The sequence below is a fragment of the Ambystoma mexicanum genome, chromosome 9 (assembly GCF_040938575.1).
Source record: "Ambystoma mexicanum isolate Mex_15411 chromosome 9, UKY_AmexF1_1, whole genome shotgun sequence".
NCBI lineage: Eukaryota > Metazoa > Chordata > Amphibia > Caudata > Ambystomatidae > Ambystoma > Ambystoma mexicanum.
In genome coordinates this window covers 1,201,553,307-1,201,580,462 of record NC_090931.1, presented here as the reverse complement: position 1 = coordinate 1,201,580,462, position 27,156 = coordinate 1,201,553,307, and the positions used below count along the sequence as shown (strand labels likewise).

The 27,156-nt window shown below is 43.2% G+C and overlaps 1 protein-coding gene across 1 annotated transcript in view; it reads left to right on the top strand.

The window, feature by feature from the left end:
• THSD7B (thrombospondin type 1 domain containing 7B) overlaps window positions 1–27,156 on the top strand; it is a 2,969,219-nt gene that overhangs the window by 46,344 nt on the left and 2,895,719 nt on the right. The window lies entirely within an intron of this gene.

The following is a 27,156-nucleotide window of genomic DNA, read 5'->3' as shown; positions in this document are numbered from 1 at the left end:
GGAGTTATATCATGTTCAGAGTGATGCAGGGTTAGGGCCCTGCATCCAGGCAGAAAGGACCGTAGAAAGACTGGTAAGTGGGTTTAGCGCACCACCACAGAAAACCACTCTTGCCTCCACTTTCGACACCACGCTCTGTGCTGTGAGAGGAGTTATAACCTGTTCAGAGTGACTCAGGGCTAAGGCTCTGCCTCCAGTCAGAACGGATTGTAGAAAGACTGGTAAGTCAGTTTAGTGCACCACCACAGCAAACCACTCTTGCCTCCACTCTCTGCGCCGAATGCCCATGCCATCTCCGTTCTTGTCCATCTTGGCTGGGACCTGAGCCTCTGTGCATATGGAGTGATATTGTCCGTGCTCGGTGACCCACTCTCGGAATGTAATAGTGGGCCCTGCAATATCCTCCTCCTATTATACCTATATTCTCTTTGCCTCCCCATATTGCATATCTGTCTGGGCTTACTTCCCTGGAGCACTGAGAGTGTTTTTACTCCTCATTTTTGCTCCACTATGAATAATCATCCGACACCATGGTCCCAATGCTACTGTCATTGTCCCCTTCTCTGTCTTCATCAAAGCTTAGTCACCTTAACGTGGTGCCTTCCTGCTGTTTTCCCTTTGTTTGGTCTTTGACTTTGTGCTCCCCTTTTACCGGGAGTTCAGCACTTCTGCCTGCCCGTGGGGAAACTGGGCTGCTTCTCCTGCTACTATAGAGTTCTCCTATCCTTCTTATATACCTGCCCCATCCTCATCATCTAAAGTCCATCTTAATTTCTACCACTTTCTCTGCTCTTGTCTATCTTGCTCGCCTCTGTGCTCCTCTTTTTCTCTGCATCAGCGTTCTTTAACGAGAAGCTCTACTTCTAACTTGTCCCTACGTCAGTTGTTTGAGGAGGAAGAGCAGCAGGAGGAGGAGGAGGAGGGGGAGCCGACAGCTGCTCATCCCTCATGTCCCCTTGGCTCAGCATCCAATGCTGCTGTACCAAGTTCCGTTCCTCCTACTGAAAAATTTTCAATAAAGCTAATATGGCCAATCATTTACTTAGTTTACTTCCCTTATAAGATGCCTGCAAATAAGTCACCATTTGTTTCTGCACACATTTGGAAAAACTTCTGTCTTTGGGCCATGGCTTTGCCAACTTGCCTTCTGTGTCGAGAGTCCATTCTGCGTTATACTTGCATATTTGTCTCTATACCGCGGGAGGAACTTGCACATGTGTTGAAGAGGTGTATCCCTCTCTTTCTTACCTTTATATAATACTTTATCAATGCTTATTTGACCTCATATCGGAAATTCAACACATCCAATTGCAATTAATACAATCTAACAAATATTTTCTCTAGTCTCTCTGGTTCAGCATTGAAAAACACAGGCGTGCTCTGCGCACCACTCCCTGCCACCATATAAAGTAGCTTCTTCTGCTAACCAATATTCTCAGGCAAACCATTAAATAATCAACCATGAAACAAGCTAACTTGCCTAAATCACAGGGAAACCATTATATATATATATATACATATATATATATATATATATATATATATATATATATATATATATATATATATATATATATATATATATATATATATTTTTTTTTCTTCCAAGTAATGTTTTCTTCCGCAAAATAAGCTGGCTGTCTAAGCTGACCGTAAAACTGATTGCCTAACAAGGAGACATCCTTACATCAAACAAACTCTTCAACAAAAGACACCAAACTGACATTTCATCCCCCCATTTGCCATATAGCTCAGTCTATCCAAGGAGGTCTTTCCGACACTGACTCTCCCACCACCTGCCACTCTGGTAAGTGACCTGTTGACCTCTTCATTACACATGTGTGTGATTGTAGGGATTGATTTCTGTGGGTAGCCACACAGTCCCTCAGGCATGCAGCGGGACAAGTTGGTTTTTCACCAAAGAATCCTAGGGACTGTCCTCTGCTACCACTTTGTAAAGGTGGTTTGGGCTCTCTAGCAGTCACCCCAATTGTCATCAGAGAAAACTTGGGCCCATCAAATCTCGCCACCACAAGAAAGGAAGACTCAGCCATGGGGCAAAGTTACTGACTTTGTATTAGCAAACAAAAACGACAGGAATCACACCAGAAAAACAAATATCCTCTGGAGCTCTCATCTTCTAAGCATGTGCCACCTGGTTTTATCCCAGTGTGACATCACAAGTTCAGGTTCCAACCTCAAAAATACTATCAGATGATTACATTGGTCATTTTGGGTAGGCTACATATACCAACTATACAGGTTAGTTCTACAATTGGATGTTTAGGAGCCCCTTCTAACACCACCCCTACTAGTATTGAACTACAATGTTGCAGGGTTGAAGAGAGACCTTTGGCCCTTGCAACAAATTATCTGCATGTGAAAGGTGAATCTGGATTGGTTGAAGTGTGTCCTCCCATCCCTGGGACCCTGGACAGGTATCAGGTTGGGTGCACCTTTTCAAGGCAATTGGAATGAACCAGTAGGAGTGTTCTCTAATGTTGCCATTCTCTGATCACCTAAGTCTGTTAGAGTGCATTCAGTTGATCGTCCAGATGCAACATTTGTAGCTTCTTCTCCCTTGGATCGATGGGGATGGCTCTCTTCGTCTACCTTGGTTGAATGGGCATTGTCCTGTTCAGCTGGGTCATGTGTGCTGAGACCACGAAATGAAACCCTCTTGCCTGTAATTATGAGGATTTTAGCCTAACTTTCCGCAGTTTGCTCATTGTTTTGGTAACTGGAACTTTTCCGGCTCCACTTGTCCTTGCATGAGTGGCTTGTTTCTGCTCACCTCTGGCGATCGTGTCAGCTTTTCCAACTGCTCAAAGCCTATCTCTCCTTTGTTATCCAGAGACCTAATATCATTCCCTATGGAATCTCCATGTTAATAACAGTCAATCATGTGTAAGCTAAATATTATGAACTCTTTCCATCTTGCCGTTCAGCTTTGGTGAGAGATATGAATGCAACAATATGTTCGTGTATCTGTCCTCTACCTACATGTGTCATAAGCATACGTTACTGTGCCTATATGCAATAAACTAGTGCCGGTTTATGTAACTTCATGAATGGATGAGTATGTGCATCATGCGTAATGTGGCTACGTTGTGATGTCAGTGATGACACAATTTCTTTTCTGGCCTTGCCACCAGTCGACTTGCTCAATCTATGTCATTTCCATATCGTCCAAGTAATCTATTGGGTATGGCCTGAATGGTTGTCTGAGCGAATAGGGCTTATTAAACCTGTGATACATTGAAGTTTGTGGTGATGGGACTAAAAGTGATGCACATCTGTCCTTACTCTGCCTTCGTGCTGCAGGTTTTGTGGGGGGCATGCTGGTTAGATTTGGCCCCCAATCTATAATATTCGGGCTTTTAACAGATCCAGCTTGTCATAAAAAACTTTGCCATAAAGCACACGCACTTCATGTATGGTAATTCATTTATACTATTCAATGTAGAAAAACCAAGGCCACCATTAACCAAACATCTATGCTGCATATGTTTATTAGAGAGACACTAGAGCAACAAAGCAACAGTCACCTAATCCCTTTTTTCAGCACCTAAATAACTTAATATAAATGTACCACTTCTCAGAAACTTAGCAGGCGATGCAACTAGCGTTACAAGGAAGTTGACAAAATGCTGTTTTAATGTCAAAATTACATTATGTGCAGATCTGCTACGAGGCTAACTATACCATCCAAAACAAGTTAGCTCCCAAAATAGAACTCAATGATTTTCAGTTCCTATGTCACTGACAATGCCCCAGAACACAACCTCCTCTGCTTATAATGAATTAGCTTATCTTGCCACGACATAATCAGTGGTTTTTCAGGCATCTACAGTAATGCAGATTTTCTTTCACTCCCTTCAGAGCACTCCAATTTCCAAAAATATCCCTAGCAGAGGAATCAGGACTGGAGCTAGGGGACCAATCTTGCAGTAGGGCAGGCCTCGGCAGTATCCTTTCAGCATTAGCTCAAACATCCCTTTACAAATCTACTCAATAAAGACCACCACCAAACGGGAAACCAACCAAAACCCAGAAAATAGCCAGTCGGAACAAGGCAAGAAAAAAACACCTTGACTGGAACTGTATATAACCGATTTCATAATTGACACACACTATATGTGTTTCCATATTATTAGTTCCTCTCCTCAGAATGCTTACATCACTTACCCCATCACCACGTGCAAATTTGACATTGCCCTTCTACTCCCACAAGTCCTGTCATGACTTTAAACCAAATACCACAGATTTCAAATAACATCTTCTGACAATGACACATGAATGGAATAGATACATGTTCTTTTCCTCTGCTAATCGTCTGCATTTCATCCAGAACCATCCAGTGTTCTCCTCTGTGGGAATGCCTTTTACCCTTCGAAAATTTACACTCCGCAGTAACCATTCTAAAATGACAGATTGTTCTCAACAATATCATGCTGTGCTTTAGTAATTCTTGTCAGTGTATCCTTAAACTGCTGCTTGAATTTCAATTCAAACTTCTATTACAACTTACCCTTTAAATGGTTATGCACCTGCGGCTGAGAACCCATGTTAGCAGTTCAACCAAATTGCATTAACGCATTTCTGCAAAATGTTACATCAAATCGTGATTTTCACTTTAGAATTAACAAACCTGCAGCGTAGAATCTGTATGTAGATGTCATTCTCCAAAAGACTACATGCTATTTGACTACACCTTCATGTCAGTACATCACTTGTAGAGAAGCAGTTTACTTTTACATGACACCTTATGCATGTTCATGTTAAGGCTGCTTCAGTGTATCCATATTTATCCATATCTGCCATTAAAATGCTTAACTTTTGAAAACTCCCTTGTTGTTAAAATACTGCAAAATAAAACCATATTTAACGTACAAACTATTTACTTTATTCAGTATTAAAGGGACATTTCGTTTTACGTTTTACTTAGCCACCCAATCTCCAAAAGCAAGTATTGCTAGCTCCATTATGTTCTAATACCCTTATATTGATTGATATTTTATTTCTATCGTGCTCGTACACAAGTGTTTCAGAGAGCGACAAGGCAAGGGAGGGGAACAGGGGAGAACAAAACAGCGATCTTACTAAGCCCAGTGACATTGAGAACGCGCAAGTGCATGGGAGAGGGGGAGGGGAAAAGTGCATGGAAGGAGTGAGAAATGGAAAGTGCGAAGCAGAGGAGAAGCAGATAAATAACAATAAATAACTAATAAAGACAACAAACAGTGGCCATGCAGCCAGCAATTTGCAAGTGCTAGGTTTAAGGCAGCAGACAGGGTAGGTCTCATAAGTGCAGGAAGAAAAAAGGGGGGGCTGTATGGGTACAGATACAGACCCCAGTGCAAGGGGTGGCCCAGAGGCAGTGCGGGAGGGTGGCAGGGTGAGCAGGTACCTGGGCCCAAAGGACAGAGGGTGGCCAGGTGCACAGTGCCAAGAGAGAAACAGATCAGCAGGGGAGAGGGGGAGCGAAGGCAGAAGAAAAGAGGAAGGTCTTGAGGTGCTTCCCGAAACGGAGATGGTTCTCTTCAAGTTTTAGAGTGGCAGGGAGGCTGTTCCAGACGGAGGCCCCAGCCGAAGACAGAGATCTACCCCCAGCTCGTTTCTTTGAAAAATGACTGATCCTGAGGGAGTTGGAGGTAGAGGAGCTTAGATCTTGAGAGGGGAGGTATTTGCGGAGGGATGGCTGAAGGTATTTTGGACCCAGGCCCCAGAAAGCCTTGTGGACAATGCAGAGGGTTTTGAATGTAATCCTTGCATCCATTGGGAGCCAGTTGAGAGATTTCAAAGCTGTAGAGATACGATCCCAGGGCTTGAGGCCAAGGATAAGTCTTGCAGTCCTGTTCTGGATTTGTTGCAGAGGGCGGAGAGTAGAGGCAGGTAGATTTAGAAAGAGGCTGTTACAATAGTCCAAGCTAGAGAGAACCAGAGTTTGGGATACCATGAGCTTCTGGGGGAAGGAGAGGAAAGGCAGAGTACATCTGAGGAGGTGCAGTAGGAAATTTGACTTTTTAGAGACCTCAGAGATGTGGGCGGAGAAGGAAAGGGTGGAGTCAAAGATGACCCCAAGGTTCTTAGCCTCACAGGTGGGGGTAGGAGGAGGGCCAAGGGAGGCTGGCCAGAGAGTGAGGGGAAAGGATGGTGAAGGTGTGCCGATGAGTAGGATCTCCGTCTTGCTGGCATTCAGACAAAGATCATTGGCGGAACACCAATCTTGAATGGGCGTTAGGCAATCAGAGATGAGAGAGGGAGAGGAGGTGGCAGAGGGCAGCCTGAAAATGAGTTGAGTGTCGTCAGCGTAGTGCTGGAAATATGAGCAGAAAGTGGCAAAGCAGTGGGCGAGAGTTGCCAGGTATTGGTTGAAAAGCCAGGGCGAGAGGTTAGACCCCTGGGAATACCACAGGTAGAGAGGAAGATAGATGAAAGGAAGGACCCAAGTTGGACCTGGGAGGTCGATCTGAGAGGAAAGAGCTCAGCCAGGCCAGAGCCTGATCAGTGATACCCAGGTTTTCACTGAGATGGTTGAGCAGGATGGTATGGTTGACCGTGTCGAAGGCAGAAGAGCGATCGAGGAGGATGATGACAGAGGGAATGTTAGAGTCAAGGTTGGAGAGCAGATCTTCACCGATGTTAGGAGAGCAGTTTCCGTACTTCTGGAAGCTCTGAAGCCAGACTGGTGGTCATGGAGACAGCCAACAGAATTGGAATGAAGGTTAAGCTGAGAGATGGCCAACTTTTCCAGGAGTTTGCCAAGAAAGGCAGTAATGGAAATTGGGCGATAGTTAACTGGACAAGAAGAATCAGCTGTGGGTTTCTTGAGAAGAGGATGCACAAAGGAGTGCTTCAGAGGGGAGGTGAAGGATCCCGAGGCAAAGGAGTGGTTGAAAAAATCAGCAAGGTCCGGAGCGACCCCAGTAGGGGTAATTATCGCTTCAGATAATTACCCTTTTCCAACTTATGGCCCTCATATTTGCCTTGTTCCATAACTTGATGTTGGGTCGATATCCTGTGATAATGACCGCCACCTTGGTCTATGAGGCTATATTAAATCTGTCAAAGAGGACATTGGATCATCTATTTGAAATTATTTGCAGTATCTCATTTCACACAATATTTCAAGAGTCTCCAGAATGCACATTGTAATTTAAAGAAAGGAGAGAAGAGACATCCATATTAATTTACCTGTGTCACATCAAGACTTAAGTGTGAACTCACCTTTAAACAAGATGGCATCCTCATGTGTGCAGCCATTACTGTGCATTGGATTTAAATCCCAATTTTGGCAAGAGGACTAAACCTATACCACATAAGTCAAAGATGTTGTTGGAATCTTGGAAATCGTGCTTATATTTTGCCCTTTACCCCAAAAGACCTTATGTATGGGTGCAATAATCTTGATTATAATGACTGATGCCACTGTATGCCAATAGAGGTCCAAGGTGAGGTTCTATTGTTGGATTTATCGAGGAAAGTCCATATTGTAGCTGTCTGGTGACAGATTCTTTGTTCTTTTTGTCTTTAGAGAGTCCTTAATATACAATGTAGCAAAGGTCCAGCATCAATAATGTCAGAAATCTGATGTTCTCCTCAAGGTGGTCTACTTAAAGCAGGGACTGCCTATGCAGGTTCAGCTGATATGCCAAGCTCTTTACTTGCAGCTCGACAGAGATCTGAGTTGTTGAGTTGTCTAAAGTTTTTCACAGGGCCACCTGATCATGCTATGGGATTGGGATTCGTTAAATTTAAGTTTGTTTTAATGTCAGCATGAACACATCAGTCTTCTAAATGTTGAGGAGGATGTTGTTTTGTATGATACAGTCGACTGCGTAGATGAGGCAGTTCATGATTTTGCCTCACTTGCCCATACCAACAGTTCACCTTCAAATTTCTGTTGTGTTTAGGCTTCGTCTGCATATTTGTTGAATTTTGCTGAGTTTTTTTGTATGAACTTGACAAAAGCACACATGGATCAGTATATATGCATTGGCGAGCAGTTAAAGGACAACTGTGCATGGTACACCACACATTTTGTTTACAAAGGATTGCACAGAAATTAGCCAGATTTGCTGGCAATGATGAGGTAGGAGGGCATTGCTCCTGGTGGTTCAATGCTTGGTTTGATGTAGAAATTCAAAGTCCGGTGGACTAGTGCTCGAGACGGACAGGTGACAAGGCTCAGCTGGAGCAATACAGCTTCAAACCAGTTCAATGATGCAAGCACTTTGGTTCGAGGTTGAGCGAGTGCCAAATTCAGCGCTGGATGTTCCTGTTGACTCAATTGCCCAGAGTGGGATTGTATGATCCTGGCTTTCTTGGCACTCAGGATACTGTGCAACCTACTGCAGTGGCGCAAGGACCAGTTGAGCTATTTCTGGTTATGCTCTCCCAGATAATGGAGTTTGGCAACACAGTGGCAAGACTTGGTCCTCAACAAGAGTCACCCCCCAGTGAGCCCAAGAAGTGGTTATGGAGCAGAGCTTGTTTTGCCTTGGAGCACTCTTTCTTCACCACATTGTTTGATCCTGGCTTTCTTGGCACTCAGGATACTGTGCAACCTACTGCAGTGGCGCAAGGACCAGTTGAGCTATTTCTGGTTATGCTCTCCCAGATAATGGAGTTTGGCAACACAGTGGCAAGACTTGGTCCTCAACAAGAGTCACCCCCCAGTGAGCCCTAGAAGTGGTTATGGAGCAGAGCTTGTTTTGCCTTGGAGCACTCTTTCTTCACCACATTGTTTGAGGCATTGGAATGCCAATGCTCCAAATGTGAATAATAGAAGGAGTGGGAGAACCCCTCTGTCATACGCAAAAGTCTGTAGGTGATTGGTCAAAAGCAAGCCTGCTTTAAGCAGCCACATCTCTGTATGTATGACAAGTGGGCGTTGCCTGCTTGTAACATACACAGAGTGCTTTGTGTTAAAGTGAGGGAAAGAAACAGGAAGAAAGGAAGGTGATGTACGGAGAAAAACAAGCTTGTGGACTCCTTCCCTACATGTGCTGATCTCCCCCTAACTACACAAATTGCTCCCCCTTTCCCGATGCTTAGCATTAAAGGCCCTTTTAAGTGCAGCATCTAGATGTGAGGCTAGTGCTTTTGGGTAGGGTGTGCCTTTAATTCCTCTTTCCCAAGACAGCTCCTGCTGAGGGGCTGTCTTGCTGGCGAGAGTTGTTACTCAACCCTTGATGGCACAAAGGCCAAGAAAAAATCATAGGTGTTAAATGTGAAATATCAAACGATGACTGTTTCTTTCTTCTGCTTAGTCACTTGCAGTTTGATCAACTTTTGATTTAAAAATATCACATACTTTGCTAGTCCTAGTGTGAATGATGTAAGCCCGCACCACCTTTGCGTTGTGTGCAGGCTTCAACCTTTTTTGTTTTATGTTGAACACATTCATGTTTTTGTTCAGAATGATCACAGATATTAGTATACATTAAAACTCAATGTTCTTTTCCTTAGAAATGACCAGACACTGGTGGACAGGAATGAAAGTAAGACCCTCATTGGGGCTTTCATGTCCATTTTTGATTTTTACTGGAGAAACTCAGTGGAGATAGCCTTGTCTAGTTGACTGCATCATCTTCTGTGTCCATGGCCAAATGCACTTTTACACAACACGCCAAGCTCCTTCTCATGAGCCTGTGATCTGTGATGTACTTGATGACTCAATGAAGGTCATAGTTAACGTGTTTGCCAGCTGGGCAGCGTTTCATTTAGCCAAGGTTGAAGTCGTATCTTCGTATCTTTTACAGGTTGGCCAGATGTGATGTATGATTGTCAACTCTCAGTACTTTACCACACCTTGAATTGTCCATCTGGCCACTACTTTCAGTGATAGAGGTATTTTGTGACACTAAAGGAGATTTTACTTGCACCTGCTTCCGGCCTGAAACGAGGAAGCAAAATTCCTTACTAGTATAACTACTATTTCATTTCATGTCCCTAACTCAACCTACTCTCTTTTGCCTAAACTGAAGTTGTGATGCTGTTTTATCCAGTTTGGCAGAATAAGGTTCTTTCCCCTTGAGAAACCTGGTGCCCCGGGAGGAATCCATGCGACCCCACATTGGCACGCACTTGGCACGCACTTGGAACAGCAGTATGTTTTAGCTCTCTGTTTTTGTTCTTTTTAAAATGTTTAATTGCCCATTCTGCAGTTTTGGAGTGTACAGGACAGTGCTTCTGCAGATTTCAGAGACCAGGATGTATCGAATTAGCCTACTCTTCCCTTCCAGTGCCGGTTCCTTACCAAGAAATAGCATCTGCACATTTAAAATAGCATTGCTTCCCTTAAAATCGATCAGGGATTAGGTCATAGAACAGCAATGGAAGCAGAAACCAGGAGCCATGCACTGGGAGAGCAAATAAAGCTGGCAGAGAATCAGGCAGTTTAAGATCCTCAATGTGGATGTGTGTGGCAGCGACATAAATTCTACCTACTGGAGAACCTCCCCTAAAAGCTTTTTTTGTTGACGCTGTGCTCTATGCACTGCAACACATCATGACAATCACGATAAATGACAGTAGATGCTGCCTGGTCTGCCCGGATCCTTCTAGGAGAGCAGCTGAAAGATCCAGCATCCCCGGCACACCTTAAAAACCAGCTAGAGCCCAGCCACCCAGTCCAATCCCAAACCACCAGTGCGCTGAGCAGGAATGGTACCTAGAGAAGAGGACTAGCGCCAGATACAAGCACAACTTTCATGGAAGTTATCCAATGCAGTGAGTGTATAAACTGAAGATCACTGAAGAACAGTAGTGAGGGGCAATTCACAAGCACTGCCTTCTCGACATCTTAACCACTGCTGGGAAAGCATCCATCAACAAGCAAGGGAGACACAGAGCCGCGACAGACTGTGATGGTCCTCATCTCTCTATATAGACAGTAGATTGTAATTGCTTATTTATAACGCGCTTAATATCCAGAGGTTTCTAAGCGCGGACCCACGGTTCGAACCTGTGGTGCTCCGTGTCGCCTTGCTTCCAAGGCGAGGAACTAATTACCCCGTTCTTTGTAGTATGACCTTAATACTTCTAGAATAGGGCCACCAGAATCAACACTGTGTGCGCATGTTCTTTTAGGGCCATTATATATTGAACATAAACAAGTAAACTTTTGCTCTATGATTGAACAGGCAAAGATTCGAAAATCCAGACACTCTATCACAAGGTGCTTCCCTTTCAGCGACATGCTTTTTTGATATTTGTTTAAGCATAATCATTTGCAATTTGATTCCACTGGAATGTCTGGCTGTGGTGATACGGAGAGCAAAACATGGGTTTTGTAAATACAATCTAAAAAGAATTCTTAAGTTGGTAGCTTTTTCACGCATATGTTAGTACCCTTGAGATGTTTCTCAAGCACGTTATGCGTTCAATTAAATAGAGAAATGCCACACTGTCTGACAAACTCCGCTACAGTACTCCTCTTTATTGAAATATGCACACATCAGTGTCACATGGTCGCATGTCTGTGAAGGATGCTTTAAAAGGAGGACACTCATTAGTTGATGGATATTTGGCACAGGATAGTCGGCAACACGCAGTATATTGGGTCCGGACTTTTGTACACATGTCACATTACACTTTGACAGCTCACTCAGCACTTTATCACAATGTTGCTTTTTTCTTAAACTTCCTTGCAATATCATCTTACCTACATCTTTTTGTCTATGCAGGCAATTTTTAAAGATGTTACTAAATTCCCATTTGTAAGTATATATATATATATTTTTTTTTTTTTAAAAAAAAAACGTTTTTTGCAAGAGTTGCCATTCTTCAAGAGCTGTCTAAAGGCTTCAAGGAGCACGCCCGCTATGATGCCTGTAAGCGTGCCTTGTTATATTTTTTTTCCAGTGCTGTAATTTAAAGTGCCACGCTCAGCGGCACACGGACATGTGACACAGATGCAGACAATTGAATGAGATGCCGTCATCGAGGCTTGACAGGTGAATTTCGGAAAAAGAACAACTTGGTGTGTGATTAAGAATGACGGAGAAATGACAAGTGGTTGGAAATTCAGAAGTGAATCATGATGGAGCATGGAGAGGAAGATGGAAATAATGGAGAGAAGATGTCAGAAGATAATGTCCAAGATTACAACAAAGAGCCCAATAGAATTACATGGGAATTAAGCACAGATAGCAAGTGACAAAGAATGTCACAGTTTATAGATTCACATGCTCATTAAATCTATCTAATATCCATGGGTTTCAAACATGTACTTTCTTTTATCTTAAACACGTTACAGGTTTATGGACAATGAAAACGTTTGGTAAAATGATTGTTAAAATATACCTATTACTATTTACATGATACTCACCTCTGAGAGTGCAGACCCAGAGGGGGCAAAAGCACTGAAAGAGTCATAGGTACATATAGGCTCAGGCCCCAATTTTCAACAACGAAACAATTGGACAAACATTGAGATTTCTGGAAAAATACCAGTTTGACCAAGGTACAATTGAAAACTGGCAACCTATCCTATGAATTAATGTGAGTGGGACTCCAACAACCACACCCAACTTGCATATGCCAAATGGGTGCCTCTTGCATAGTGGCAACGCTGATGCTATACAAGTGAGGCTCTGGCAACTCACAAGGGTCCAACCTAATTCACACAAACACAAGTAGCATGTTGGATCTTTTCTATCATGGTATAACGTCAGTGTTAGAATACAGCCAAACTCAAGTTTGTATTTTTTTCCCTGGGAAGTGGTTCACAAAGGTTTACATTATTTTCAGGAAAAGATGCACAATACAATATTTTCGCTTTTCAACTAACCATGTTGTTTTTCCCTTACCCTTTTGTACCTAGACTTTTTTTTTATCATTAAAATTAATTTGCATGTTGAACCTGTTTCTTTCAAGCACAATCTGCATCTTAAACCCGCAAAGGTATGTTTTTTTTTTTTTTGTGAATCAGTGCGTAGCAGCGAGAACATGTTTGTAAATCACTGACGGCTTTGCAGATACGATGGGGAACAGATTGTGGAGATCCTTATAATGTTGCTCATCTATGTTCCTTTTGTGCATACTTACAGCCCAAGATTGTGAAATCGTCCTTCCAAGTTCAAAATTGAAGTAATAAATACACCAGTCTTCAAATGGTTGAAGACAATGCGGGACGAGCAGACTAGGTTTTCTTTTGTAATGCACTCATCTTCTTACTAGTAGGTGGTAGAGGAAAATGCAGTCACCTTGTGAAAGTCACAATTAAATTGCACTTCAATTACTAAGATTCAACTCATAAGGACCCTTCCTTTCAGTGGTAGATTGAAATGTTGCTGCTGTTTTATCTACCCCAGATATTGTGCTGCTTTAACAATTGTTATAATCATAAGCCATTGTATTTGATCAATGTCATACTGTGGCAATTACAGGACACATTTTCCTAGAGAAGGGATGGGTAAACTTAAGAGACTCCAACAATGTGCTCTAATTGTAAGCAGCATGTGGCCTTTGAATTAAAATAGAAGCAAAGCAGTGATAGATAAAATGCAGTGCTCAGTAGTTGTCAAATGTATTTTTTGTTTGAGAAAATTATTAAAATGGTAAATTCTTTTAGTTGTTATCTCAAATCGACTGTACAGTAGATTAATGCACATACAAGAAATATGTTTGAGACCTATCCATCAGAGGTCTGAAGGCTGGTGGGTTGGCCTATACGTTCATTTTTCAGAACAGACAATATAACTAATTTCGAAGAGGAAGGGGGAGAGGAATGCTCCCTGAGGTACCGCTTGGTAGACGGGCAGAGGGAGGAGATAGGATGTTGATTTGTGAGTGGTTAGAGAGGAAAGAGGAGATGCATCTTAAAGCTGAATCCCTGATGCCTAGGGAGTGTGGTCTATCTGTGAGGGTGACATGGTTGATGGTATCAAATGCTGCAGAGGGGGCAGCACATCCTTCTGAGTCTGTTGTTCTTTTTATGGCATCCCATGTGTAGACAAGGAAGGATTCAGTTCTATCGAGTGGTCTAAAGCCAGAATGGGCAGGGTCGAGGAGGTTGTGGGATTCTGTGAAGAGGCAGGGTCAGAAGTATGCTGTGCAATCTAAGAGTTTGGTAATTAAGTGATTGATGGTGATTGGGAGGGAGTTAGATGGGGAGGTGTGATGCTGGAAATGCATTGGAGGGACAGGGCCTCCCTGTCCTTGTCCTGTAGTCCTTTTTCATTCGTGTTCTGTATTGTTTTCTGCCCAGGAGTCCATGTGGGACTCCTGGCAGTGCAGCTGTTCCTGATTTTGGTTTGGTGTACAGACCCATGGGATACCCTTATGGCACCCATGGGTGGGGGTACAACCCTGTGCCCCTAGTGGTTGTTTTCAGGCACCTGTGGGTGGCCCACAGAGCAAGGTCTGGGCTGGTGGCAGCTCCATGCTGAATTTGACAGGTGCTCTGAGTATCCTCCATTTTGGGATACCCAGGCCCTGCCATTGGAATCAGTTGATTCCTGATGGAAAACAAGATGGCCCCTGTGGCCTCTTGCTTTCTATTGCCTGTTACCTTGTTTTCCCAAAGTCCTGGGAAGCCCTGTCTCTGTCCCTTCCCCCTGACTGACTGTTGGGTGGAAGTTCCATATATGGTGTTGTTTTGAAGTCCAGTCCAGACTGGCTGGAGCCTTCCCAGTGACTGTATGTTGTGGGTACACCCTGTGGGTGGGACCTGGGTGAATGGAGTGTGTGACCAATATGCACTTCTTGTTGTGGCTGTCTGGTTTCTGGTATGAGAGACAAAGACTGAGACAGTCCTGTCTGAAACTGGCCTGAATGAAGTGTGTAGTGTTGAATGGCTGGGTACTTGTCCCAGTCCACATACCTTGTTGTGAGTGTCTGAGAGGGAGGAGGATGGCCTGAATGCACTGTGTGCCTGATTGGCTGACTGACTGCATGAATGCCCTTCTGTATGATTGGCTGCTGAGTGTGACCCAGCAGTGTGGATGAGAGACAGGATAGTATATCTGGGGACCTCTCACCACTGGAAATTGTTCAGAAGCTGTGTCTACACTTGAAGAGTAACTGGAACTGCTGATCCTCGACGCCCAGCTGAAAGAAGAAGACTTGCTGTTGCATTTGCTTCGATCTGATCTGAAAGCTGCCGAATTCGTCAAAGACTGATCCGAGAGAGGACCTGGTAAGGTTCCCTCTTCCCGTGATCCGAGGGACCATCGAGCACCGCCGAACTTTGCTGAAGCTCCCTGGAAGTCAGACCCTCGAAAGGATGCCGACTCGAGACGGTACCGCAGAGGAGAACAAAGTGAAGCACCCAGACATCTTCGGCGTCGAAGTCCATTGCCGTCGACCAGGGTTCGCAGGTTTGTGTAACCGCTGGAGGCCCGTTGAAGCCGTGTTGCCCCAGAAGAGGGGACCGCTTGACGTCGAGCCGCCGATGACCAGAGCCGTCCGCTCCTTTGCCTAAGACTATTGAATGGAAGGACTCCCTTGTCCGCACCGACGACCGCTTTATCCTGCCGGAGAGAGTCAAGGCTGCCGATTCACCGAAGAGAATCCGCGGTGGGTTCCCGCCACGTGATGGCCACAAGGACTTCGACAACTCGACGCCCTGGCTGGCCCACAGTTCTTCAGAAACCCTTTGTGGTCCTGAACAATCAATCGTTGAGGTGCCCCGCACACCTCATCCTCGCAGGAAGTCGCCGATGAGCACCCCCTGGATCGACGCAGTGGTCTCGGCACCCTCAAACTTCTCATTGATGCCGTTGACACCAAGTTCACCTTCTTTATGCCTCTCGACGATCCGTGGCTCCTGCTTTAAAGGGAGTCACCCAAGAAGGATCCCTCAACGCATCTTTGAAGAACTCTGCTCCACCAGGTACATTGGGGGTGTAAAAACATTATAGGAGAAAGTAAGACTTATTGATCAATATATGGACTGGGCTTGTGCTATATCTTTATTTTACAGGTTGCCCAGGTGGGGGGATCTCCACACAGAACTGTGTTTAGGTAACTGACTCAGTATTCTGCCTATTATTTCAACCATCTTGCTTTCCCTCCTCTCTCTATTGCTGGTTTCCTTTTTATGGATCTGTGTGACATTTTAACAGTATAGTTGATGCACTTTAAAGAGGTCTAATAATATTGGTGGTACCACTTTAGAATTGTATATATTTGCCATTGTTGACTTCTGAGTACAAAGTGAGTTATTGTGATAGTGTACAGACCTTTGAATATTAATTTTATAAAGACTGTGTTTTCAGTAATACAGTGTGTGGACATTCTTTTGTGGGGGCTTGGGGACTACACTGTACTTAAGAACCAGCCTGCATCACCTCCTGAGAAGCCAGGCCTTGATTGCTCGTCCATTGCTATCCTATAAAGAATCTTTGCTGGGGTCCTCTCCTCTACCATATAGAGAGCAGAAGTACAGACACCCCCCTCCCGTACTTTACACGGGGGTGTCAAGGGTGGGCTTTTTTAGTAAAGATTTTTCATGAGAGGTTTTGAAGGTTGCTGGGAAAATTCCAGATGTTAAAGAAAGAATAATTATTGATCTAGTGATTCTGCCTATGCAGGTGGAGGAGAGGATGTTTTTAGGAGCAAGAGGGGCAGGGGTCTCCATGGCATCTTGAAGGGCAGCTACTTTAGAGTACGTTCAGGAAATCTGGATGGGAAATGTAGGAGAAGGAATGGAAGTAGGAGTGTCGGGAGAAACAGGAGGGTTGTGAGAGGGAGTGGGTGAGTAGGGATTGTTGCTAATCCAGTGCTAATGGTGAGGTTCCTTTTGATGGCAATGTTATCAAAATGATCTAAAAAGGCACTGCAGTGTGATTGTGCGTGAGGGATGGTTGGGGAAGAGTAGAGAGGGGCCTTGTATTGCCCGATGATCATGTGAAGCTCTCTGCTGGGGTTGAGGCCGTTGGAGATTCGATAACCATTGAAGGATCTTTTGACTTTCCTTACTTTTGCCCTGTCGGCCCTGATCTGCCTGGTGATGTTGGCTTTGTTAAGGGAGGATGGAACCGCTTGCAATTTACATTCCAGGCAGTGGTTGAGGGATTTGAGGGAGGGTGTGAACCACTTTGGAGAAATGCCTGCTCTGTGGGAGGAGGATCTGAAAGTGGTTAGAGGGGAGATTGCATCAGAGAACCATTAGTCAAAGAGGTAGATGAATGGTGTTTCTCTTTGGGGAAGAAGAGTAGGAAGTGAGGAAAGCAGGGAATTAGCCAGGTTTGGGGAAACAGTGCCCTTGTTCCAAAGGGGGACAGTGGGAAGGGTGGGATATGGTGAGGCAGGGCGTGAGGGGAGAAGGGGTCATAAGTGAGAAGAAGATGGCAGACTTATCTTTTCAAATTAGGGGGTGGCTGGAGGGTGGAGAGATTGAGTCAGTGGAGCTCAATACAGCATCATGGGTTTGCCCTGCTATGTGAGTGGGTCCCGATACCATTTGAGTCATGTTGAGGACTTCCAAGTTGACGATGAGTTGGCGGGTCATGGTCTTGGACAGATTGTCGCACCAGATTTTGAGGCCTCCTAGTAATGTAAGCAAAGGGTGAGAGATTAGGATGGCTACACAGGAGTCTTAAAGGGGTATGCAAAATATATTTTATAGCCAAGGGGTCTATATAGTAGTAGGAAGCTGCGAGTCATGGCGGGGGAGAGTTGGAATTTACCTAGAAGAAATTTGCAGTCAGCGTTGTAGGCTTGGTTCTCAGTGTGTAGTACTGTGAGGTGTAGTTTGTTCAGGAGGGCTACCCCCACTGCTGCACTGTATCTATTTTGTACAACTAGGCAGTATCCATAGGGCAAGGTCTTGTGTGCGGTGGGTAGGAAGTCATAAGAGAACCATGTTTCGGTAATTAAGAGGATGTCTGGGTTTTCAGAAGAAATCAAATTGAATACAATGGGTTTGTTTTTGGCAAAGGATCTGGCATTCATTAGTATGCATGAGAGTGGGTGGGGAGAGCAGCAGTGTGGGGGAGGGCAAGGCAGGGTGACTAGGTGAAACAGGGGGTTTGGGGAGTAGATGCTGGGGTGAACTGGGACAGAGGGAAGAGTACACGAGGAGGTGCGGGATTTGGAGTTTGGAGGGGGGCAAGCTCTGTTAGGGTTTTTTGTCAGAGGGGTATTACAAGACTTTGGTAGTATTTTAGTATCATGATAAAATAGTGGTAGCACAGTGTATTTATAGTAATGCCCTATATGATGGCACAAGACACCCCCCTTCCTAATATTTGTATTCTGTTTAGAGTTGACTGTAAGTGCAGCCTATCGGGCTTCACACTTGCAGGGACAAAACAGCACTAGCTGTTTTTCCCGTCACTTATTTACAAAACCAGACTACCATCTTTGATGGATCTTCTCAGCTGTCAGCATGCACACCTGAGACATCGCACACATACAATCTGTCTATCTATGAAGTCACAATAAACAAATGACACAATCTAGATCCCAGGAATAATGCATCAAGACATGCAGTAACTTTTAAAATGTGCATTTATCATTGGATTTACCGACTGGAAAAAAAAATAGTGACACAAAATATTCATGGGAATACAACTCATCCAGAATAAAACAGTAAGAGAGAAAATCAAATACGATTTATTTAATAATGTGAGACAGTTTAAATATAAACTTTACACATAATTCAAATACATTTACAAATATAAGATAAAGAATATATAGAGGGAAAAGAAAATACATTAGAGTAGGATCAGTTAAAATAAGTAAAAAATAAAGAAAAATAGAATACCTTCATTTAACCTCATTTAAACTATTTTTAAACTAATTTTCCAGCTCATATAATCTCCAGGTATATTAAACAGCATGAAGATGCAGGTACAAATTCTTAATGGAAGACATGACTAAACATAAAAAATACCAACAGCAGTTCAATTCAGTATAGTTCGAGTATACGTGCATAAAAGTTCATTATTCAGGGGTCTAGACCACCTCATTACCCAGCCATGATAATAAGGGTTAAGTAGGCCCCACCGAACCATAATTAGCACCATACAGTGATGGCCCTCCAGAATGTAAATTACTACAGCTCGTATAGAGAGGTCTCACCCGATTAACACAGTATATTGCTAGAGTATTGAAAAATTGGATACCCTAGATGGTAATACCCAGAATTTTTTCAATCATCAGCCAAATGCTATATATTGCTATGTGACTTTTTATACTGGTTGAATTTAAGCTATGATACCAGAACCAAGGTTCAACTATGTACTTCAAGTTGTGAACCAGGTTCACATTGCATAATTCATAGGTTTTAGCCAGGACCAGGCAAGCTGTAAATAGATGTATTGTAGTTTCCTTAACAGCAGTGTTTTTACAGATGCGACAGTGTCTTTCTTGAGGGAGCAAGTGGATATTAATCCACTTGTTGGTAAGCACCGATAGGCAATCAAGTCGGAGCAAAAGAAAGAAACGTCTGAGTTTACTAGAAGGGCTCAAGTTCATGTACACCTGTGGTTTCAAAAATATATACAGTCTATACCGTACAAATTGGTACTTTGATAGCTTACCCAGATGGTCGTAGTCTCCAGCCAGTCCCAAAGATCGATCCGATTCAACAAGCCTTTCTTCGATGTGTCGTAGGTGCCCCTCAATGCAGGGATCCAACCAGTCACTTTATAAAGGCTTTCCTTATGGTTTTTTAAGTGGTAAATCGTCGGCTTCCTAGAGATCTCATGATGTAAAGAGCTCAATAAGAGGTTCTGAGATTGGTTGGTCATCTTCAGATACATATCCGCTCTTCTTTTGAGTACAGTAGCTTTTAGGGAGGTTAAGCCCAGTTCCAATCTAAGGATCGCCATCGGGATACATTGGGGGAGGCCCAGTATCCTCCTCCAGAATTTGCCCTCTATGACTTGAAGCCAGCTTAGATTGATGTTCAGTAGAGCTTCCAGGCCATAGGTGACCATCGGGACAAGTATTTGCACACCCCACATAGTATAGCCACAATTTTTAAGGGCAAATCGACGTATTAATGCTGTTAATTGTGCAGCACTGGTGATTCGCATTTGTATGCAGGTTGAATATTCACCTATAAGATCGATCTCCACACCTAGGTATTTATACATGAGGGTGTATTTTATTTCGATCCCCTGCATAATTAATTTAGGCCTAGAGAATTGTTTAGCCGAAAAAACCATTAATGGTGTTTTTCCGCTATTAATGACCAAATTATTATTAATGGCATATCCCTAGAGCGCACAAGCCGATCTGGATAATCCACTAAATTGTGTGATCTGTGATAATCAGATCATCAGCATATGCGAGCACTGGACAGTGCTCAGATCCAATCCGTGGGGGGCAATTGTGGGCTGCAGAGACCGCTATAGGAATGTTGTGAGTAAATAGGTTGTATAGAAAAGGAGCTGTAACACAGCCCTGTTTTACTCCTCTATTTTGTATAACTGGAGCGGTCATATGGCCCTGGGAGTCCAGCTTCAGTCTGGCCATAGTATTTTGATGTAAGGCTCTCAGATAATAAAGGAGTACCTCGGGGCAGCCTAATAGTTTTAATTTTTGCCAGAGTTTATCTCGGGGGACAGCATCAAAAGCCGCTCGAAAGTCTATAAAGAGGGCATACAAAGGAGGTTTGCCACGGTTCTTAGCTTTCGTCCTCAGCAAATCAATAATCGTCAAGTTCATGGTGGTGGTATAACCTTTCCTGAATCCGCTTTGAAATCATTTTAGTATTGGCAGCCCATGCCTCCAGCTTTTCCAAAAGGAGCAATGCAAACAGCTTCCCTGTACAGTCAAGCATTGAGAGCAATCTGTAATTCCCAGGCTCCATTCTGTTTCCTCTCTTGAAGACTGGCATAAGTATGGAAGTTTGCCACGAGGCCGGGATATTACCAGTCTCCAAGATTTTATCGAATAGGATCTTTATTAAACTGGCCCAGAAGTCCGGATTACTCTTCAAAACAACATTAGCTAGGCCGTTGGGTCCTGATGTTCTTGAAGATTTCAGAGATTTAATTTTGATGAGGAGTTTCTCTTTTGACGTGATAAATGGTTTCTCCAGCGGAACCACTTCAGCACTACAATGGATGTCCGGCACTGATAGAGCATTATGATCAGATAGGAATCCAATCCATTGCTGAGCGTTTATTGGGTTCACTATTGTATGGTTGGTGGGGCCCCTTACTTCATTCAGGACACCCCAGATATTTCTGGTGTTTTTTGAACAGACAACTTGAACCATTTGTTGCCAGCGACCCCGCTTCACAGCTCTTCTCTTCACCTTAATCCAGGCATAGAATTTATTCTTAAGCTTTCTTCATAGAACTGCAAAGGATTCAAAGGTGGCAGTGGCGTTTTTCGCTTTACGGATAGAAGCTCTTAGGACTCGCTTGGCATCTCTGATGATTTTGTCGAAAGGTATGGTCTTCTTTCCTTCTTGTATCATCTTGTAAATCAAATATGAGAACACAGTTTAAGCTTCACCGACTTCGACCTTGCTTCATGCACATTTGGCAACAGCTACATCTAGCATGAAATACAATTTCCCCAAATGACATTTAAAAGATACTGAATTCTTTTACATAAAAATAATTTTTTTCTATCTATCTCAGAACACATTCACACATGTGCTCCTCAATTCACAAATATACTCACATTCAATTGTGATGACTCTGCGTTATTATCAGGAAAGCTCCCACTCTGAAGTGGATTATCAGTAAATGGAAGTGTTGCAAATTCCGCACAGTTTTCTCCCTACGAAGGTCAGCTCACAGTCCCAGCTTCGTCTATGGGCCTGGACTGTCTGGAACTTCACTCTCTGCTCAGCTTATGGCTGCCCTTCTGATCTCCTCTCTCTGCAAAATGATGACTGACCTCCACCCCCTTGTAGCTTGATTTATACCATAGGCCTGTCAATCTTACTGCCCTTGCCCCTTCTCTCCTGACGTCTCCTGTCACCCCAGCTGATCCTTCTAGAACCATAGCATTTCGCTCTCCGAACACCCCAGCTCCTGAGCAATTTTGTATCAGCTTGCTTCCTGCAAAGCACACAATAGCGCTTTCTGATTAAAAAAGACAGCCAATGCATTTTGCATGCACATTTACTTCCACTGAACAAAACAGAATCTGTCATCTGAATCATTTGCACTGCTCTGTTAAAGGGTGCATTCATTAATTACTGGGGGAATGTTATTTCATGGGAAATTGTTAGTTGATTACTCTGGGTTAGCTCATTCAGTGCAAACTTTACAGATGGCCCATTCACCATAACATGGAACAATTTACACGTGCTCGGTGCATTTCAATTTGCTGTCTTTTCATTCATTTCACTGCCTTCATTGAAAGTAATGCCATGTACTACTCTACAGTGCAGAGCTTGGGTAGTTGGTAGGAGAGGAGAAGAGTGGATGGAATGGGTTAGGGAAATGGTTGAGTTCATCAGGGTATAGGAGATTGGAGCAGCATGTGTTCTTGGAGGGAGAATAGAGGATGAAAGGGGGGATGTGAGATTACGATGATTGTGGCTTCTGGGTTTTGAGGGGTGTGAGGATGCCTGAGGTACATGTATGAGAGTTGGCGGGGCTTCTGAGTGGGGAGGCTTTGCTAGGGCTACACGGGCTGAGCTTAGCGATATGAAAGCTGGGTGATGGAGGGGGGTGGGAGGTGGTGGAGAGTGTAGGGAAGTGCTGGTGAGGACAGAGGAAGTAGAGATGCACGGGGTGAGTGTTGAAGGGACTTGAAGGGAAGGCAGAAGGGATAGAGGATTATGGAGGCAGGGAGGAAATTAGTTCTGGTTTCTGGTGCACCAGAGAGCACTGCTGGTCTTGGAAATATGGCATGATTACAGTATTAAAAGGCACCTAGATTCAAAACAATAGTAGTATTAAAATGCTCCTAAATTCAAAACAATTATAGTTTTAAAATCTACCTAGGTTCAAAACAGTTGCAGTATAAAAATGCACTAGATTCAAAGCAATTAGATTATTAAAATCCATCTAGATTCAATAGAGTTGCAGAATAAAAATGCACCTAGATTCAAAGTAATGGCCGTATTAAAATGCACCTAGATTCAAAACAGTTGCATTAGTAAAATGCACCTATTGTGTTATAATATTAGGTATAGTATAATAATGAGTTAAAATTTGACTGTTAATAAAAAAAGGAAATGGTCATATACAATTCAAGCGTTTGGCCTATGAGTTTTATGGGATTTCTGTATTCTCTAGTGCAACTACAGAATGCTTTTTAATTGGTTTCACATAGTTTCAGCTATAGAGGAAGCAATGAAAAGCCAAGTTATGCCGTTACAAAATCAAACGTCCAGTTAATTTCACTAAAGTAAAACAACACACCTACAGTGTAGATAAGTTATTTCTAGGGACCTATTTAACCAGCTTCTTTGTGACCCCACACCACCTTCCTGAAACTCCAAACAAGCCAAACGATCACATTTATGATCCCAGCTTGCAATCTCACAATGCCTGTGAATGATTCACATCTGGAAAAGATCTCAATGCACTAGCTTTTTCTTTTTTATTAACGATAAAATGTTGTGGGTAATTTTGCTTAGAAAAGGTGATCTGCTAAACAGATTCCCATTTCATTAAACTGCATGCCAAAATCATAGTGTACACTGTATGGGTGCAGAAGTATGAGTCGGACACAGTGGTGGCATATTTTTGGGTAAAGACTATTATTACCACAAAAAGGTTGGAAAAAGGCTTCTCCATCCCTAAATGTTTTTATTTTAGTGCTGAAGTCTGCTCCTGATACCTGGGCCATGCTCCTTTTAATTATGTTTAAGAAAATAGAGGTAGAACATGAGATACCGTACTCATGGGCATTTATAAAAAGGGTGACAGGAGTTTACCTGATAATTACAGACGGCTGTCGCTGCTAGATGTTACTAGCAAGATGTCTGGTTTGTTGTTATTGGGTGAACTCCAGAAATGGGTTGAGGCCTCTGGGGTTCTCTATCAATATCAAATGGGTTTCCTGACTGGCTCCTCATACACAACATCAGACCTTTAGACATACTACTAAAAAGGTTGGCTCTGAGAGACAGCCCTTCTCTCTATGTCACATTTGTGGACTTTAAGGCAGCGTTCGAATGTGTAGATAGAGAGAGATTATGGCAAATGTTGCAGATACTTGGCTGCCCTACACAGCTAATATAAACAATTAAGCTTCTCCATCACAACAATCATTTAAGAGTCTACTTAGACAACGAGGGAAGTACAACTGGACTGATAGATATAAATAGAGGAGTAACATCAAGGATGCTTGCTGCCCCCCTATTATGTAACCTGTACATTGCAGATGTGCCTGACCACCTGTTAAAGAACTCATATTGCCCCCTTCCTTGGGTGGTGAAAAAAAAATATGCATGTTGCATGCTGATGATTTGGTCCTATTCGACCATATGTTGAGTGGAATGGAGGCCACGATGAATTAACTATATAGCTATGCACTGGAAAATTCTTTGACGGTAAACCTTTCAAAGACCAAATGTATGTTAACTGCCAAAAAACAGGTGTACAAAACAGCTTTAAACATAAAATTGGGGACAGTGGATTATGTGACAAGTTACCTCTATCTTGGTCTCGAAAATAATGATAGAAATAATTATGATAAAATCATAGTTTCAAAGACAAGGAAAGCCCGTCAGATCACGTCAATGCTATGGAAGTTACAAATAATACTGCAGAGTTCTGGGCTTGAGAAAGGGGTGGGGTCAAGTGTAGTCAGAGGGACCTCAGTTTGGTTTGAGAAGGAATCCACCATCTTGCTTCAGCACAAAGCAATCATGGTATGATGCTACCAGGCAAAGACCACTTGTCACAAGGATATGGATTAGAATTTAGAACTTTAAAAGCAGGCTTGCTTTCCTCCAATCGCATTAGGCATTTTGCCTTAAAAAAAGGGTTCTCCCACCCATTTGTTGGCTCTCTTTTGTACAATTCAGCACTTAAATAAGTATTCATCTGGACATTTATTGTGAGAATTGATAATTCCAAAATCGTTAGTTATTGATGTTGAGACAGTGTGTTTGAAAGCAGAGGCAAGCTCTGCTCCTTTCCTACTCCAAGGGCACATTGGTGGTGAATCTTGCTGAGGACCCGACCTGCCAAAGTGCTTTCAAACCTCCGTAGGCTGCAAGAGCAGAGACTGAGAAGAACCTGCCTTGTCCTTGAGACTGCTCTTGGGAGTTGCACAGCATCCTGTGAGCTAGAAGGGTCATTTTCTGTTTTTATGCCACATAGGGCTGCATTTGAACCATGTTTCAGAACTTCATACAAAAAGGACCCTTGATTAATGCCTTTGGCACTCACTCAAACTTCGATCCACTGTGCTGCATCACTGAATAGGCTCAATTTCACATCACCCCAGCAGGGCCTTGTCACCGGTCTAGCTTGAGCACCAGAACACCATATAGAAGACTGTGAACTGCTGCATCGAAGCAAGACTGCAACTGCTGGACCATTGCATCACTCGGCCAACTGAACCACTTGTAGTCATTGTTTCAAACCATGCTCGATCATCAAACAGCTCCTGTTAATCTATTTGACTTGCACCGCTCAACGCTACCTCAAATTGCATGGAGGTCCTGCTCAGATCGAACTCAATGCCACCTTGCCTCCTGGAACCAATCTTACTTGACACCTTTGCCTCTGTTTCAATCAACAAGCACAACTGCTTGAAGCCTCGCTTAACACTGTTAAGCCACCTGAAATGTGAATCAGGTACTTTGAAGGGCGCTGCCAGATCCAGCATTTGGGGCCCTAGAAAAATGTTAAGTCCCTTTTGGCAGAATTTCCCACCAATTAACATATCCTTTTTAACATGTTTAAACATTTCCTGGCCATTTTCCTCCCCGACAACGGATCCAGAGTGCTTATATATTTCTGTTCTGCACTTTTTTTTTTACAGCAGATGATTTTTGATAGTTTTCAATAGTTTGTTGTATAAGTGATTGATTGTTTAATTAAACTATATATACTTTTTTAGAACGTTGATTGAGTATTGTTTTTATTTTGGAACTGTTTGGGCTGCTACTGGCTCCCATTCACCCCCCTTCTCAGAGTACTGTAGAGGAGCAGTTGGGTGCAGTTTCCCTACTCCCGCACCCTCACCACCATCATACTGGAACAGCAGGAGAAGGGTCCTGTTTGAGACTCCATGTGTTATGGCTGTACCTCATCAACTGTATGAAAGACGATATGCACTCAGAGAACCATATTGAGTGTACCCTCGCACTGAAAGTGTGGAAGGATGTCAGTACGCACCATTGGACATCATAGAGCGCAGAGTGAAATCTGACGAGGGCTGAGTGATGTCATGGAGAAGATGTATGAAGCCATGCTGAAACTATATGAAAAAACTGGAGTGACGATATAACTGAATCGATAAGAGAAACATGTATGAAGCGATAAAGTAATCATGAATGTAAAAGAAGATAAAGTAACTTGCTGACCAATAAATGTACATAAGTAATGGAAGGTAGAAGAGACACATAGAAGCTTGCTGTTTTTATTTGTTTTAAAATTTAGATGTTTGACTTTAGGGCAAAACTACTATGTGTTCCCATTAACACATGCCTAGATTTCACCCCCAATAACCCATTCCTCTGTGCCATTTTCTAGAAACAACTCACTATGACCAAGAAGTCAGTCCTCAACCCTGCCGTCCCCACCCCCCATGGAATGTAATCAATCTAACAACATCCACTGGAAAGCAACTTCCTCAATCCGATGGGTATGGTGACCCCACATGGCACGATGCACGTGCACATGCACAGCGTGTGCCAGAACTTCAAAGGTTATGAGATGTGAACACAAATTCTAGTGTGTGATCGAATAAGCTCTCCAGGACATTTCTATTATATATGGAAGGAGTGATATATTCATTGAGGCTATTTTAACATCTTTGGTGGGCCAAGGAATAAGTAACATGGAAGTGTAGTACAATAGTGGGACATTGGGGCGGCCCTTCTATTTAGTGATAGTTGCTGTTTTCTTTTTGGGGAACCGTGTCTGGCCCGCTAGAATGTTCATTGACCCCTATGGTCTGCTGCCTCACTTGGTACAGTTTAACTGAACTTGAGAGACGATGACGAGTCCACTGTGGAGTGATGATAACTTACAATGATTACATTGCGTTACATTTGATTACCTCTCTCCCATCGTGCAATCTTTTTGCGAACGCATTATT